The sequence below is a fragment of the Echinops telfairi genome, unplaced genomic scaffold (assembly GCF_000313985.2).
Source record: "Echinops telfairi isolate 266 unplaced genomic scaffold, ASM31398v2 ScPeMD7_3533;HRSCAF=4204_0, whole genome shotgun sequence".
Lineage (NCBI taxonomy): Eukaryota > Metazoa > Chordata > Mammalia > Afrosoricida > Tenrecidae > Echinops > Echinops telfairi.
In genome coordinates, this window is record NW_022107431.1 from 78572257 (window position 1) to 78590141 (window position 17885).

Here is a 17885-nt window from a genome sequence, read left to right on the forward strand (position 1 = left end):
GGGGAGGGGGATTGAAAGATAAGGGAAATTTTCAATAAACCCTTTGAAGCTCCTTCTTCTTTTTCTTGCAACCTATCAGATGTGTCATTTTATCTTGAGCATTATAAAATCTTAAATAATCATAATGACATGCCAAAATCTTTTTAGGTACTTTAAATACTCTCTCAAAAAGGAGAGACAGTATTTCAAATGCTTTATGAACCTTAACTTAACAAAGTCCCATGCCTATTAAATGCAGAGCATTTGCCAAAACTTAAGTTGACCCCATCGTTGGTGAACTCACTCAGAATTCAGCGTATCTCAATCAACTAACACACTACAAGAGGTCACTGGATTAAGACTATCTGTACACGCACAAACCCTTCTTACAACAGGGCCTCAAACTGGTTCTCTGACTGCCAACCAAGCAAAGCAAAACAAAGCAAAAACTTGTATAACTGGAGTGATGTGTCTGTTCCTGGGATGGAAAATCAGAAACCCTAGAAAGGGTTAAGATTCTGATGCAAGGGACTGGGCTACTGGCCGTGGTGGAAAGCCACACACATTCAGAGCGCAGTCAGCCACTTTCAGTGCAGTGCCACCTTAGAGACCAAGCCTACTGAGATCAAATGGATTCTGGCTCACAGCAATGCTGTGCAGGGTTTCCACGGCTGTGGATCTTCATGGGAGCAGATAACCTCATCTTTCCCCAGCAGCGTTGCTGGTCGGTTTGGACCACTGCACTTGCAGTTAGCAGTCCAACGCTCACCCAACACTGCCACCAGGGAGGGCTCCTTGCCATCTGTGAAGCCCTGCTTTCATGTTATATAAATTCATGCACATTTTAAAACATTGAACCAACTCCTATTAACAATAAATTTTTCATCGGAATCCCCTTCACTTAATACACATGTAGCTGTTAAATCCCTGAAAAGAGCCTTTTCTTGCATTGAGGACCAAATAAAAACCCTATGTACTGCTCAGAATTACCTACAAACCTTTAAAGACCATGAAAAAGAAATCACATCCATTACCTGACATATGCCTATACAAGAAATAACTATTAAAGAAAGCTTTTAGAGTTCAGTTAGAATGTGTGGGGAAGTAGATATTTAAAGGTGACTAAAAAACAAACCCACCACTTGTTTGCTAGTTTGTCCTTCTCTGGTATCTGATGTACTGCTGTGATGCTGAAAGCTATGTCATTGGTATTTCAAATACCAGCAGGGTCACTTAAAGTGAACAGGTTTCGCTTTAGCTCCCAGACTACGAAGAAGGAATATGCTGTGTCCACTTCAGAGGAAGTAGTCACTGAAAACCTTATGGACAGCTCCAAACATTTTCAGATACTGGAAACCTAATGAACAGTAGCAGAACGCTATCAGAGACCGTGGCAGAAGATGAGCCCCTCAGTAGGAAGGCACTCAAAGCAAGGCCAAGAAGAGCTGCCTTCTCAAAATAGAGTCCATCATAATGATGCGGACGACGTGGAGCCTGCAGGCGCCATGCTGTGTGAAAAGAACAAGGGAATACAGCATGGCACCCAAGAAAAGCAGGGATATGGAAGACTTGGAAAATAAACACTATTAAATGCTGCTGAAAGGTAGTAAAGATCTAAAGATGATCTAATGATGACTTAAAATATGATCCATGTCCATGAATCAACAGGCTAACATTTTTACAATGTCAATACCACTAAAATCAATAGAATGCCAATGGAACTTTCAACAGCCTTTATAGAAATAGAAAAAGGCAAGTTTCAACTTTATATAAAATTGCAGGAGATTCCAAATAGGTAAAATGATGTTGAAGAGCAGTGCAAACGAGAAAGACTCACACTTCTTGACTGTAAAACATACTGGACAGGGAGACATACTCAAAGAGCCCTGGGTGCCATGGTTCCATCTGCACTCAGTCTCAGACTCACAGGTGCAGTTTTACCTTGTCCTACAGGGTCGCTGTGACTCAGCATGGACTCAACGGCAGTGAGTTTGGTTTGCTTTTTGGACAGGGTACTCAGGCAACAGTATTGTGAGGATGGCCCAGAGCCTGGCAGTGCTTTCTGCTGTTACATACTGTACTGCCTCTATGAGTTGGGATGGATTTGACGGTACCTAGCAACAACAGTACAGTTTAACAACAGATAAATAACCCGATGGAGCAGAACTGAGATTCCAGAAATAAACTCACACATGCATGGGAAAGGTACTAAGTCCACGTAACAGGGGAAAGAAGTCTCTTCAGTCAACTCACCCGCTGCTATCAAGCATATTCTGACTGCTGGCAGGTTTCAAAGGCTGTACATCTTTATGGGTACAGACAGCCGCAAAATTGAATTTCCAGATGTGAGGAAAAACAACCTAAATACCCATCAATGGATAAACAAAACACGGTACATTTGGGATGCAATAAAATGAAAAACTATCACCAGTATGAAAAATGAAGTCTTGATATGTGCTACAAGAGGGAAGAAGTTGAAAGCCGTGGTGGCCTACGGGTTAAGCATTGGGCTGCTAACCACAAGGCTGGTAGTTCAAACCCACCAGGCACGCTGAACAAAAAAAGATGAGGCCATCTGCTGCTATATAGACTTCCAGCCTCAGAAACTCGATGGAGCTCCACTTTGTCCTCCAGGATGGCTATGGGAGGGGTAGGGGTGGAAAACATGCTGAGTGGAGTAAATCAGCCCCAAAAGGGCAGATATTGTATGACTTCACATACATAAAGGGACCGGGGGGAAAAAAACCAGTGCCTTTTCATGCCACTGCAAAAACAAATCACTGCTACTGCCAAAGGGACTCTCAAAGCCTTTATAAATATACTTCATTAGGAGAGCTACACCATTCTTTGCAGAGATTGAACCGCCCTTTCAATATCAATTAGCCTTTAAAAGGATGAGCCCCTTGAAAACAATGCTGCCAGACTGATCCTTGACTGCCTGACTCTTGGTGTTAATTGGGGGGGGCAGGGGGTGGGGGGTGCTGCAGAGCAGTTGCCATGTTTCCTTGCCCTCATGGGGTCTGTCCTAGCCATCGCCCCTGCCTTCCTCATTGCCCCCATCTTCCTCATCCACGAACCTGTTCTCCAGGCCTCCTCCCCTCCATGCTACCTCTATTACATCAGCCTCAGCACTTTGGCCACACGTCTTCCAAGACAGAACTGTTTGTCCTTTTGGCAGTCTATGTTACTTTCATCAGCAAATGAAGATCCCGAAGACTCTACTCCCACAGGCTTTACTCCATTCATATCACCAGGGTCTAATCTACTTTGAGAAAGAAATTCTCACTCACATTTCAAGTGCTTTCTGACCTGAGGGGAGGTGAGGGGGTGGGGAGGTCTATCTTCTGGTACTATCTCTGACAATGTTCTTTCTGCTTCCAATCCTTGGCCTTCAGCATCTGACAAAGTTTCCACGCAGTGCATAAAGTTTTCAGCGCCTGACTCCTCCGAAGTAGACAGCCAATTCTCCAATAAGAAAATAGCTTCGGAAGAGTTAACATTACACAAACTTCCAGCTACTCAACATTACTTAATCCAAACTGGGATGTTCATGTTAGAGATTCTAGTAAGAAATGTGTAGCCTGAAGCAATCTTAAGAAACCACCAATACAACTGGAAAGTTAATTTACAATGTCCAAGTTGTCAGATCTGAGTACAAAGCACATATATAAATACATTTTAAATAACACACAAAAGACCTAGCAAAAGAGACAATAATACCAAGACTTCCATAACAAGAAGACAAAGAATCCCTAGCAGAATTCTGAGATCAGCTGCCACCCGATTTAAAGAAATCCCAAAATTATGCTTCCCCTAACATTTGCCTTTTCTGCTAACACTGAGAGCAGGTGCAGTTCTCATTCAAGATTTGTACTAAACTAATTTGGCACAGTGATTGACTATTTGTAAAAGTACAGCTGTCTGGACCACTGTACTATACAGACACAAGTTCCAGATTCTGCTAATTTAAAACAACAAAAAAGAAAGAGCGAGAGAAGGTAGCCCTGGGTATTTATATATGTGTGTATATATAATTAATTTTTAAAAGAAATTTTAAAGGAGACACAATAAGGGTTTCATGGTATATCTTGTTATTATTACTTGTTAAAGTAGTTTTTAATAGACACAGGTTCTTAAAAGTTCTTGCTATTATAAATCTTCTGTCATTAAATTTTAAGTAATGAACAAAAATAGTCAAAATTATCAAGTAGATTAAATTTCTGAGTTGTGAAAAGAAACATTTCACAACAACTTTAAAATGGCATCACTTCCCTGTTCCTTGAAACACAACACTTCCAGCAAATAAGTGTGGTTCATAACTCTCTCAAGAAAGTTAATTCCGTTTTCACCCGATTCTGAATTAGATCACTATATTCTAATGAAAGGAGTCCTGGTTGCCCTGTGGGTAAAGTACTTGGCTGCTAATCTAAAGGTCAAGTTTGAACATCCAGTCATTCTAGGGAAGAAATGTGGCAGGCTTCTATAAAGATTTACAATCTTGAAAACTCTGTGGGGAAGTTCTACTATGTCTTATAGGGTGCACGTATGAGCCAGAGTTGTATTGATGGAAATGGCTTTGGGTTTTCTTAAGTTATTCCAAAGAAACAATGATATAGTAGATACACTACATTTCCAACAGTAGGACCTGAATCACAGTTCCTATGCTGTCATAAAAGCAAAATATAAAATAAGACTTTAAAAATAATATGCTCTGAAAAATTAAATGAGCCCTATGAAAACTGATGGACATAAGTAAGAACTGTAAATCCATTTTCAAAGATGAGTATGAAACGAAAGGCTAAGAATATATAAAATGGATAGCACCAATATGGTAAACATAATTGACCATTGATTATGGATGCGATTATAGGCTTGCTATTGGACTGCACTGGAAAGTGAATTAATGCAGATGTAATTAGGTTAAAATTTAACACCTTATCATTTGTTCTCCCTTTTGACACATTTTAAATTTGTTTCAGTTTTAAGTGTTTTCAAGTTTCCTTTCAATTGATAGTTTTGTCTTATTTTGTTATTGTTAGACTTTTTTTTCTTTTTTTTTATCTATAGAACAGGAAAGGAAAGGCTTCTAAGGAATATTACACAGAAAGGAAAATGAAATCAATTTATCATTGATAACATATACAAGTAAAATTTTGCTGAAGATCATATAACAAGGGCTACAGCACAATGACAGGGAGCTGCTAGAGGTCCAAGCCAGACTCAGATGAGGACATGGAGCAAAGGATATCATTACTGATGTCATACGGATCTTGGCTAAAAGCTGAGAATACCAGTGTCTGGCCGGCTCAATATCAGGCCGGCTCCTAGCAGCAAGTGACTTCTGAACCTCCCCTCACCCACGTAGGGAGCTGACCAGAGCTGCCTAATGTAACCTGTCAGCAACTCTGCAAGTCCTTTATTTTCCCTGCATGGCCCATTTGGCTACTAACGGCCCATTTTGCTCACCGCCTGCCCTGCACCTGGCAGGAATACACCAGGAACCAGGAAGACACCTTACATTCCAGAAACCCAGACATACCTGTATCTCCCAATCCCTGACTACTTTACCTTATATGGACTCAAGGCAGCCCAGTCACACGTTCCCGGCAATATAAACACCACCCTGTAGCCTGGGGCACAACTCCCTCAGCCCAGACACTGTGGACTGGGCTGGGTTTTTCTCTCTAATAAAGCCTGTTTGCTTAAATCCGACTAATTTGGTCTCTGACGCCTCTCGACCAGAAAGATGTTTACTAGTGCTTTATTGGCTATGTAAAGGTATTGGACTGTGTGGATCATAACAAACTATGGATATCCTTGAAAGAAAGGGAATTTCAGAACCCTTCCTTGTGCTCATTCAGAACCTGCTATGTGAATCAAGAGGCAGTTGTGCAAACAGAACAAGTGAAAACTGCATAGTTTATAATCCAAAAATGTGTGCATTGGGATTGTACATCCTCTCACCATACTTATTTAATCTTTATGCTGAGCAAATAATCAGAGAAGCTGGTTTATAGGAAGAAGTAGGTGGTATCAAGATTGGAGGAAGATTTATTAACAACCTGCAATATGTACATGACACCATCTTGCTTACTGAAAGTGAGGAATACTTGAAGAATTTGCTGAAATATTTCATTTGAAAATGTTATTAAATGGTGGTGGTCAAGCGTTGCTGATATAGTTCCGTTTCATAGCAACCCAATGTACAACAAAAGAAAATACCACACAATCCTGTGCCATCCTTACATTACTATGTTTGAGCCCATTATTGCAGCCACTGTGTCAATCCATCTCTTTGAAGGTCTTCCTCTTTTTCACTGACCTTCTACTTTACCCAGCACGATGCCCTTTCCCAGGGGCTGCTCTCTCCTAATAACATGTCCAGTACATGAGATGAAGTCTGACTCATCCTTGCTTCTAAGGAAAATTAAATCGACAGTGCTTCTAAAAATCGACACTGCTTTATACTTGTATAATATTTAAGGAAACATTAAAAAAAATTTTTTAACTCACTACTATCAAATCAATGCTGACTCATAGCGACCCCCTGTGAGTTACTGAGACTGTAACTGCTTACAGGAGTAGAAAGCCTAGTCTTTCTCCCACAGAGGTGCTGCTGGTTTTGAGATGCTGACCATGTGGATTGCGCCCACCTGCATAATCATTACACCACCAGGGATCCTGCTAGGAAACATATAAGGCATTATTGAAGATTATTTATGGCCTACTGATACCACCATTTTTCATATTTTCAAAACTTTGAAGTCAGTAACCCAGTCTCATAGCTTCATATTATAGCTTGTTGATCAAGTTAATTCAGTAATTTATCAAATTTTTAAAAAGTTAATACACCGTAGTTTATGACAGAATAGGCATCGAGTGCTCAAAACCTGAGCCCAATGCTTACTAACTTTAGGGCCCTAGCCATTCTTGCTCATTCTTGTTTTCTCATTTGTAAAAGTGGGAAGTTAGTAAAAACCAATGAGAAGGCTGCACGGTGTACTACATAAGAAATTATGCATATTAATGTATTTTGCATAGTAGCTTGTGTATAATAAGTAATCAACTTTAGGTATTTAGTATTACTAAAATAGATGAATCATAATCAAATAGGCAGTTGAGAAAAGCATACAAAACAATTTGTATTAAGATAATAGATAATAAAGCAATATCTGAATGTGTAGAGAACATTATGTTCCAGTAAATATAAACACCTACCACTACCAGGGAAAAAGTGAACATATTACAAATACTAAAAGAAAATCTCTCATGCATATTTGTTTCAGCATCTTTTTTCACAAGTGTGCTTATGATTGTAATATGTGCATATATATATTCTAACTCCATTTTCTACTAGTAAATTTTTTTCAATGGTTCAATGGTGAAATTAAACCCAGTATGTCACAGCATGCTATAAAAAGCATCAATACATTTGAAACCACTGTTCCAACTAAGCCTTTAATCATCAGTTAGATGAATTTCCTATGTAACCTTCCTGCTTCCCTTCAGCAAGTCTCCACTTTAATCAGTGCTACATACTAAAACGAGATAAATCTCCCTCAGTCTCCTTTCACAGGTACCTTCTCAAGAAGTTCAGGGCAAGATATGACAAAATAATAATTTATAAATTATCAAGGATTCATGAAGGAAGGGGGAACAGGGAGGGAGGGGAAAAATGAGGACCTTATTCCAGGGGCTTAGGTGGAGAGCAAATGTTTAGAGAATGACAAGGGCAATGAATGTACAAATGTGCTTTACACAATTGATATATGTATGGATTGTGGTAAGAGTCGTATGAGCCCCTAATAAAATGATTTTAAAAAAAGAAGTTACAATGGATTCATCTACATGCAGTAATATGCAATAGCTCCACATGATGTTAAGGAAGTAATAGCTATTAACCCATTTACCTCAATACATTTGAATTACGGTGCTGGTAAAGAACAAACAAATCTGCTTGGGAACAAGTACAATGAGAATGTGCCTTATAAGGTTAGATTGCATCTCATATACGTCGGATGCTTTGTCAGATCACTTCCTGTATGAGGACGTCTTCTTGGTAAAGGAGCCAAGAGCAGAAACAAGATGGAAACAGTTGACTAGGTGGACTGACACAGTGGCTGCACCGGCGCTCTCAAGCAGCAGAACAATGGTGAGGATGGCACAGGACCTGGCAGTGTTTTGTTCAGTTGGACATAGGGGCGCTATGAAATGGGAGTCGACTCATGGTACCCAACAACCACTACCATCACCACCCATTTATGGATGGCACAGTGGTTATGTGTTGTGCTGCTAACTGCAAGCACGGCAGTTCTAAACCACCAACCGCTTCCGAAGAGAAAGAAAGGCCTTTTACTCCTGGTGAAGAGTGACAGTCTTGAAAACTCTCAGGGGCAGTTCTACTCTGTCCTGTAGGTTTGCTCTGAGTCAGCACTGACTCCATGGCAGTGAGGTGTGTTTTTTTAACCCACTTATTACAAAAGAACCTAATAATCGCTAACACTTATCAGAAAATAAATGAACAAAAATTAATAGGAAGTATCTCTCGTGTAATCTGTGAGCATGTTATTCACAAAAGTGGTTATATGCATATGCATATTTTCACAGAAGTCATCTAAACAAAGTTTCCTTCCACAGCAATGATTGCAGTGCTGGGGCAATGTAACATGGAAGCTGAAAACATGGAGCATTTTTATTTTATTTTACTGGACCCTGTTAGAGAGGCCTAGGTTTATTTTATTCTGTTAATATTCATTTTAGTCTGTTGATTCCTAGTTATATGACTATCAGCGACTTTCTTATGACTCTCAGCAACTTTGCTAAGCTCTCTGAGCCTCAGCTCTAACATGTTCAAAATAAATTCTCACAGTGTCTGGCAATAAGTACTCAATAAACAATTACTACTATTATTGACAACTTTTCCTGGCTAATAAACATCCCACATAATTCTACCAGGAGGACATCATCTTAAAAGCAACAGAAGTCACTGCTAGAAAACTCTGTCATAAAATCTTTCCCAATATTAAAGCCCAGTCCCAGTCTAAATTTCACCTACCACTCCAGCTGTGCTCCCTGGGGTTACAGAGAATGATCCTGACAGCATTTCCTCCAGGCAGTCATGCAAACACAGGTATGAAACACTGATGTTGACAATACATTCTGTGAAATAGGATGCTATGTGATTTGGACAGTGTGCAAACCCCACACAAAAATCTTATGAGAGTCCACTTCTGGTCATCTTTATTGCTGGAGGAACTGAGGGAAGCAGGAGTTGAGTGCCCTGAGCAAGGAGAAACGGAGCATGCCGGGCCTCACCTACCACACAAAGCCCAAAATCCCACAGCCAGGCTTCTCTCACTCACCACTCAGTTTCCCACCTGTGATCCAGCACTGCAAGATTGTAGACTTGGGATTATTTAATCCACCAGGTTTTCATGAGAAATAAGAAACAAGGAGAGCTGCTTTACACAAAGGAATACTGTGCATCACTAAAAATCTATACCACATTACAACTTGTGGCATGGCTCTGGGTCTGGAGAACATTATGCTCAGTGATATTAGCCAAAGAGCAAAAAATGTAAGAGATTACTGTTATAAAGAAAAAAAAAACCAAGACAAGGGTTTTCATACCATAGGAACAGAGTGATGGTTGCCAAGCAAAGGGAGGGTGAGGGAGGGAAGATGAAGGGTGTTGGCTAGGATGAAGGGGAAGACAGAAGTGACCCACCCCACTCCCGAAATGTCTACCCAGAAATATTTTAAGAAGATGACAGATGGGGGTGTGTGAAAAAGGAAGCTGCTTTCTCTTTCAAAAGAGAATTTGTAATCAGACATCTAAATGGACATTCAGTGACATACACTTGTATTAGAAGATACTGTTGAGAAATGTAATACACCATTTAACTCAGAAATTTTTATAAATAAAAATGTCATATTATCAGTCATCTACTTACAGATAATTCTTTATGTTCCATTAGGAATATACTTTTTGAGTATTTTTTAAAAGTGGCATCTACAAGTGAATTGAATCCCTCAAATATAATTTTGTACGGGCAGATTATATTAACAGCTTTGGACTAGATATTAAACTTTCCCAAGCACACTATGAGTTAACTTCATCCCAATATTGGTTAAAACTGAACATATGGACAAATAAAAATCTTTAAGTTTTTTTCATATGAATTTCTATTTAACCAAGTCTTCTCGTTTTCACTTCATAAAGTAATTTTAAACTCTCAATTCCAAATTAATCCCTTAAATTTTCGTTTTCTTACTGTTTCTTCATTTTAGCTTATTGAGTGCTTTCTAAACTACATTCTGGCATCCATCATATGAGCAATCACCGCAATGTTTAATAAAACCTTCACAAGTTTGATGGCTACAGCTTTATGCAAGTTATTCAAATATTGAAAAGAATAAAAACAAAATTAAAAACTGCAGGACTAAGAATGAAGGCTCAAACGACAAACTGACCAGCATTTGGGGCACTGTTTTTCAATCCACTACAAATCCACTTAAGTGCAATTACCAGTGGACATTTCTCTAGCTATTGTGTCCAATTTAGATACTTCCCTATCTAATACAGTAGCCACAAGCCACATGGAGCTGTTGATAACCTAATTAATTCAAATTAATATATAATTAATCAGTCCTATTAGTCACGTTTCAAGAGATCAAGTCTCTTGTAACTATTGGTATACATGTTAGAGAGCCTATATAGCACATTCCCAGCAACTCAAGAGATGGCTGGTCTAAGGCAGTCTGAGACTCTGATGAAGTCAATATAGTACGTGTTTATGTCCCTGCCATTTACCTGTCCAGATCTATCACAGTGGCCACAAAACTGAGCCAGAACCAATGCTATGGCAGTAGATTCTGTTTAGTCTTTTGACTTCAAGCTCCTTGTTAATTCTAGCTATTTCCATCCAGGCTGCTTCTTTAATGCCCCAGACATACACCAAAAATACGCATTTGTATCTCTGAGCTTCCTTCAAACTGTCTTGAACTGCTTTCTTCTTCCTCACTCCACTACCAAATTTTAACTACCATTTAGGTTTCCGATTCAATTTTTAATCTTTGAACTTCACATCAAGTTTTCCCATATACTAATGCTTCTCCTTTCAGAAAGTTTTCCATTCTTTCACTTTGATTGAATTAATTAATTTATTCTAATTTTTATTATTCAGTAGGACTTTCTCCATGAGATTTTAGGGAGAGTACTAACACCATTTTTGGAGTTATTTCTTATTTGCCTTATTACTTTTAAAAATTTGAGGTCTAACTTTGACATGTAGTATCTGCTGATTGAGCTTGGCAGACAACAATGGTAAGGTTATGACATGGGTTAAAGTCAAATAATGGCTAAATGTTAATAAACAAGAACTGGAAAATTATTACTTTCAATATGACTACATTTTATAAATTGTAAAATATCTTAAATGCCAAGAAAGTAAAATGTGTATTTAGTTTCCAGAAAAGTCACGTTGGTAAATATTTATCACTACTCACAAAAAAATACATAGGCACACACTCCAAAGCATATGAGTTTACCTTTAAAACTAACTTTTACATGCAATAAGAAAACTGGTATACAATTTGATGGAACACTATATGGTCATTCAAAACGATACTTACAAAAAGCATGAAAAAGTTTATTTTCAATTTTTCTACGGTAAACATATATCTTATCATAAAAGTACTTTATTTTTAATACATACAAGATTCTATTTTGTCCATTTTGTCTCAGTACACAAACCATCGCTAAAATTTAATAAATAAAATGGTCTCTATACATATTTAATTTAAATTTAGTTTACAAAGTAAAAATCCTTTACCATGTATAAAAGGACCAATGACTATATAATTTAAGTTTATTTTATCTTTCAAAACTTATTTTTAAATGAGACACTATTTCTGTCAAACATAAATTTAACCACTTGGGGACCATGTTGACATGCATCTTGAAATGAAGAAGATAATTTAAAATTCGGCAACTCTGAAGGCATCAACAATATTTATTAACAGCAATAAAACTAATGTCTTAATTCAATCATGTTAAGTTAATAAGAAAATTCCTTAAGCTACTATCAAGCTGAAATTTGTTAAAAGGGATGGAAACACAATAAATACAGGATGTTCATTTTATGTCTAGTCAGTAAAGCAAGCAAGTCAAAAAAGAGAAACTTACACATAAAATTCAGGACTCTGACTGTCTCAATTGCCAGATTAATAAACTGAAGCAAATGGTGAAGGCATTGCTTATCATGCCTATTTCTTTCTTTGTATTTTATGACCATTTCCCAGAGAATGAAATACCTGTAAGTTCTCTTACACATATTTAATAATTTAAGAGATGTTACTATGTTTAATGTTAGACTAGCAATATGTTTGGCCTCTTTCGTTATTGCCATGAGCAATAATATTCACAGCATTTATTAGGGAACCTTTTGACTTGGGGCAGGTACTAAACTCTCTACAAAGAGCCCTGGTGGCACAAGCAGCTAAGCACTCAACTGCTACCCAAAAGGTTGGCAGTTTGAACTCACCCAGTGACCCTACATAAGAAAGAGGTGGAAATCTGCTCACTAAAGGATAAAGCCAAGAAATCCCTATGTAGACAGTTTACGCTGACACTGTGAGTCAGAATTGACGCAATGACATCTGACAACAAATACTCCACAGAAAATCAATTTTAAAGAACATTATATTACACATCACTTGATCTGGGCATTGGTTGGTATATCTAATTCATAAGCAACCAAGTCATGAGAAGTGGTACTCATATAAAGACCAGGTCCAAAAGTAAATGTACCGAAATAAAAAACAGAAGAGGATTAATCAAAAAGTAATGTTCAAAATCACATAAACCTTAAAGAAACAAGACTAAGAAAACATGACACTCTTGTTTCTTGATCAACCTCACTCTGAGCCCATACCCCGCTGAAGGCAGTGTTTTCATTTCCCTAACTCCTCCCCCTTCCAATTCACATGTCAAAACAGCAGCTTTGACATCCTCAAAGGACTCCAATCATCTCCCTTTGAAACATTCTCTGGATTTTACGGACAAAAAGGAGTCTGTTGATCAAGGCTGTATGGTATGTGGCGGTAAGGCTCCTCAATGAAGTTCTCAGAGGACAGCCCTGCTACTCTCTGAGTAAGTAGCTATGGATTGTTCGTGATGGAGAAAATTCTCAGAGCAACTGTCCTGACCGCTTTCTGACCAATGCAGTTTTAAATTTTCTTAAAACGCATTCATAAGGCCCTATGATTACCCACTTTTGGGAAACTCTATTAAATGTACCTGTCTGGAATGACAAGAGTAATCATAATCTGCTGAGCTGACCTGTGCCTGACTTTAATTGACCCAGCAGTTCTCCTTAGAGGCCACTACTACTTTGATTGGACCTTACTCTCTGGATTGTATCGGCAAATACAAGATTTGTCCCTGGTTAAAATTCATCCCATAAAATAATCTTCATTAGCCTCAATCTTACTTTAAAAACTGATAAAACAGATCAACTCTTTGAGCTAGCTCATCAGACAACTATTTTCGGTACCCACTGAGATCAAAGTTTGCTAAGGCCAAGATTATCACTTAAAACTAATAATGCTGAACGCCAAGAGAAACCCTACCCAACAATAATATCTTTATTTTATTTTATTTATTTATTTATTTTGAGGAACCCTAACAAGGCTAGGTTGTGACATCGTGGTTACACACTGGGCTATTAACCACACGATCAATTATTGGAAACCACCCCAGGTGTTCCAGGGGAGAAAGATGGAGCTGTCTAAGCCTGTAAAAAGTTAGTCAGGAAATTCACAAGGGCAGTTCTACCCTGTCCTACAGAGTCACTACGAGTCAGAATTGACTTCACGACAGTGAGGTTTTGTTTTGGTAACAAAGCTAAGATATGTCTATTATTAAGGGAACTGATCTATTTTCACCCACTAATTGAAGTGAAATATTTAAATATCTTTTGTAGGGAATAAACTTATTTACATATGAACTTGAGCCCCAGAAACAATACTCATCCTACATCACTAATAGAATTTTTAAAAGATGAAGACTAAAGAAAATAACAAAAATATAACATTTAAAAATATAGTACCATACAATTTTACAATAGTGGGAAAATGCAAGAATATTCAAATTAAAATATATTCTGAAATGTATACAGGATATATACACATAAATTCACATCTCCAGTATACCAATTTTTTAAGCCAAAAATCTATAAATTGTATTTATAATTTTGTAAATTATTCTTAGTTTGATTTGTGACACACAAAAATTATGAAATATTAAATACATTTAAAAGCAAATTTGTAATAAAAGAAAATTACTGTAAAATCAGGACAGCATTTTTCTCAAAAATATTCTATCTAAATTGCTGTATTGTAGAGAATTAGATAAATTATATTTCAGAATGTCTAATGCTCATTATTTACAGGTACTTAATCAAAAATGTAATTTAACACTGTAAGAACCAAGATCATTTATAACAATTAAGATAATTTGAAATGTGAACACTATTCTCTGTATGCTAAAAGTGACCTGTTTAATAAGAAGGGTAAAGCTAGGAGGTTTTATTGTATATTAAGAAGCTTACTTTTACAATTTCATGTACTTGATAAACTGATAGCTTTCTTGATTCTTAGAAAGAATAGATGAAAATTTTAAATGCCTTAAAAGATATTAATCATCATTAATGTGTGAGCATATACCAGTATACACAAGTTAATAAAATGTGTCAAGATTTAAACATGTAAATTATGGCAAGAGAATTCTTCTATCTCATATGCATATTTATTCGTACTTACAAACTGGTAATTACCTGGGATGTTTTTTACCTCAAATTCTATGAACAGAAGTTTATCATTCATTTTACTGATATAATTTACTTATCCATTTCTCCTAACAACATATTGTTGGCCTCTGTCAATATATAAAATCTATGTGTACCTCCAACTAAGTTACAACAGCATTCATTACATCAAAAACAATTCTCCTGCCCATTATCCCTTTAAATATATGTACAAAAGTTCCAAGATGAGGAGACAAGTAAGAAGTGGGTGAAACTGTGACATTACCTTATTTTCAAAACCTAAGAATACTTGGCAGTAGAATTAAAAAATTATGTCTGTCAGAAAAGAAAAATCATTCCAAAATTAGAATAAAATGTGAATTCCATTATTGCCACAAACTGAAAACATTCTTACTGTGAGAAAATACTACACCATTCTCATGTTTCCTATGGTTAAGCCCACTACTGTAGTCACTGTCCCAAACAACCTACCTCCTAACGACTCTTCCTCTTTTCTGCTGCCCCTCTTCCTTTACGAGGTGTTACACCTCTCGGCAGGGAATGGTCCCCCCTGATGACAGTCCCTGCACATGAAATGGTCTAGCCACCTCGCTACATTTATAAATGAGTTTGGTTTGCACTTTCTTAAACTCTGTTAGATTCAATTAGTTCTCAATGTGTGATCCAGGGACTCCCTAACTCCTTTCATGAGGACTATGAGATCAATTATTTTCTTAACAATGCTGAAATATTGTCTTTTTCATCACATTCTTCCATGAGTATTAAGTGAGCAGAGATTTTCAGAAATTAAATAACGTATGAGTATATACTCTTGTGATGTAAAAGACTCAATGCAGAATCAATATACAATAATCTAGCTGTCTTTTACTGAGCCAGACATTGAAAATAATTAGTAAAAATATAATACAAGGTCACTTTTAATACTAACTATGCTTTTTCTGGTTTTAGAAAAAAGTTACTTTTCATAAGTGTAATGTAAATAAATGTATACTTTTGGTATTGATCTAAATAATTTAATAAAATATATTAAATCATTGACATTTTAAACATTTGCTTTAATTCCTAAAAAAATGTATTAATAGAACTGAACAACATAAACATTAGTTGTGTGAAATCATTCATTTTTAAGCTTGAAGGAGGACTCTTGTGAAGAAAAAGCTCAGAACCACTGTATTAAAAAATGCTAATTATAAGACATTACTTATTTCAAAGGATACTAGAGTCATCATTTGTGATAAAAATAAGTATTAATAAAATAGAGTCATTGTCAGAAGAGAAGTTAACCCAACAACTCCCATGTCCTGGGATTAAGCGCATTATCTGGAATAAGGTTAGGTTCAGAAATGCACTTGCATGGGTCAAGTGACACCATCTGCAAACAGTCAATAGTTAACGATAACAGCAAATGTCAAATCAGAAATGCTATCTCAAGAATAAGCTCCATCTGCACAAAAGCAAACCAGATCATTATCAATTAAATTCAAAGTCAAGTTTTCGAAGAACAGATTACACAATAACTTCACCAATATTTACATTAGCATTAATAACTCTGCAAATAGCATTTAATATTGAAACAATACTAGCAGTTATGTGCATTCTAACACTACTATCAGTTTTCATATTCTGCTTTATATATGAGTATTTCTCAAGTAATTTTCCATGAAGACTTTCTTCTATTCCGCTAAAGACTGATAAAAGTCATATTTATGCCAAAATTTGGATAGATTTATTTTAGAATACAAAGAGAAAAGCAAAAGAAACAAATGAAAAGTAGTGCAAAAAGAAATGATGTGAAACTGGCGTCTGATACTCATGCAGTTGAGGTCAGATACGGGCCACACTATGATCTTCCTACCAGTTTGACACCAACTGTTCCTCTAGGCGCAACTGTCAGCTGGGCTCAATAATTCATTGCAATGGCCACAGAGAACTCACATACTCAAATCGTGGGGTTAATTAAAGAAGGGAACAGGTTACAATTCAGGTGAGAAACCCACACGATTCAATTGGTCAGTCAGGACACTGCCGTGCTTGCAGGCAGGTCTCTGAGTCTCTTGGCTTGGCCTCCGCCCTGCTCAGGCAAGCTTTGTAAGCAGTTAATAAATGCCAAGTGGGCATGCCACTCCACCCTAACCTTCAGCATGAAGATGCTCAGCTCTTGTTCTCCCAATTTAGTGCTGGGAGGTACCCTAGTCTACAAACTGGCCTAGTGCCACTCAGCTTTACCACTTCTGTGTGCTGGAAAGTCCACTGCTCTGTCTGAGGCTCTGGCTTTTGCCTTTGCTTCCACTCCTGGGTCACTCCTGTGGTGTCAGGATGTCTACTGGCTCAAGGAAGTTCAATGAGCAGGGATCATGGGGTGCAGAAGATGCACTCTTCTCAGTGCTCTTCTCTCTTCCTGCTAGTGGAAACCCCAGTCGGAGCTGGGTCCTTTTATACCCAGCAGGTTGGCAATCACAATTAAGCCAGGTACCAATCACTCACCACTGAATCACAAAATGCTCAGTATTTATCCCCATATTCCTTTACCCAGATCCATCAGCAAACAGTAGTTTGGTGGGAGTTATAAAGACTGTGGTTAGAAGGGCCACATTAAACACCTTATTGCACTGTAAATAGCATTAAGAATTATTCTCCAAGCTACAATTTAGCCTTTACATATCATTTTATTAATTACTTGAAACAGCTGCTTCTAATAAAAGTATATAAGGAGCCCTGGTGGTGTAGTGGTTAGTTACTCAGTGGGCTAGAATCCCTTAAGGTCAGCAACGCGAAATAACCAGCAGCTCCGCCGGAGAAAGAATGGGCTTCCCAGCCCCATACAAAAGTCATAGTCCCACAGAGAGTCGCTGAGTCGGCAACGACTTGATGGCAGGAAGAATGAAGTAAATAACATAAATGCAATCACTGATCTATAAGAATACGCATCTGAGAAGAATTTGCTTTGTATACATTGCATGCAGTAACATGAAGGGAAGAAACTAGAGAGCGGGCAATGAATGTACAAATGCGCTTTACACAATTGATGTATGTATGGATTGTGATAAGAGTTGTATGAGCCCCTAATAAAATGATTTT

General features: G+C 37.5%; 1 protein-coding gene across 1 annotated transcript in view; it reads right to left on the reverse strand.

The window, feature by feature from the left end:
- ASCC3 (activating signal cointegrator 1 complex subunit 3) overlaps positions 1-17885 on the reverse strand; it is a 365946-nt gene that overhangs the window by 307682 nt on the left and 40379 nt on the right. The gene's annotated exons all lie outside the window — the stretch shown is intronic.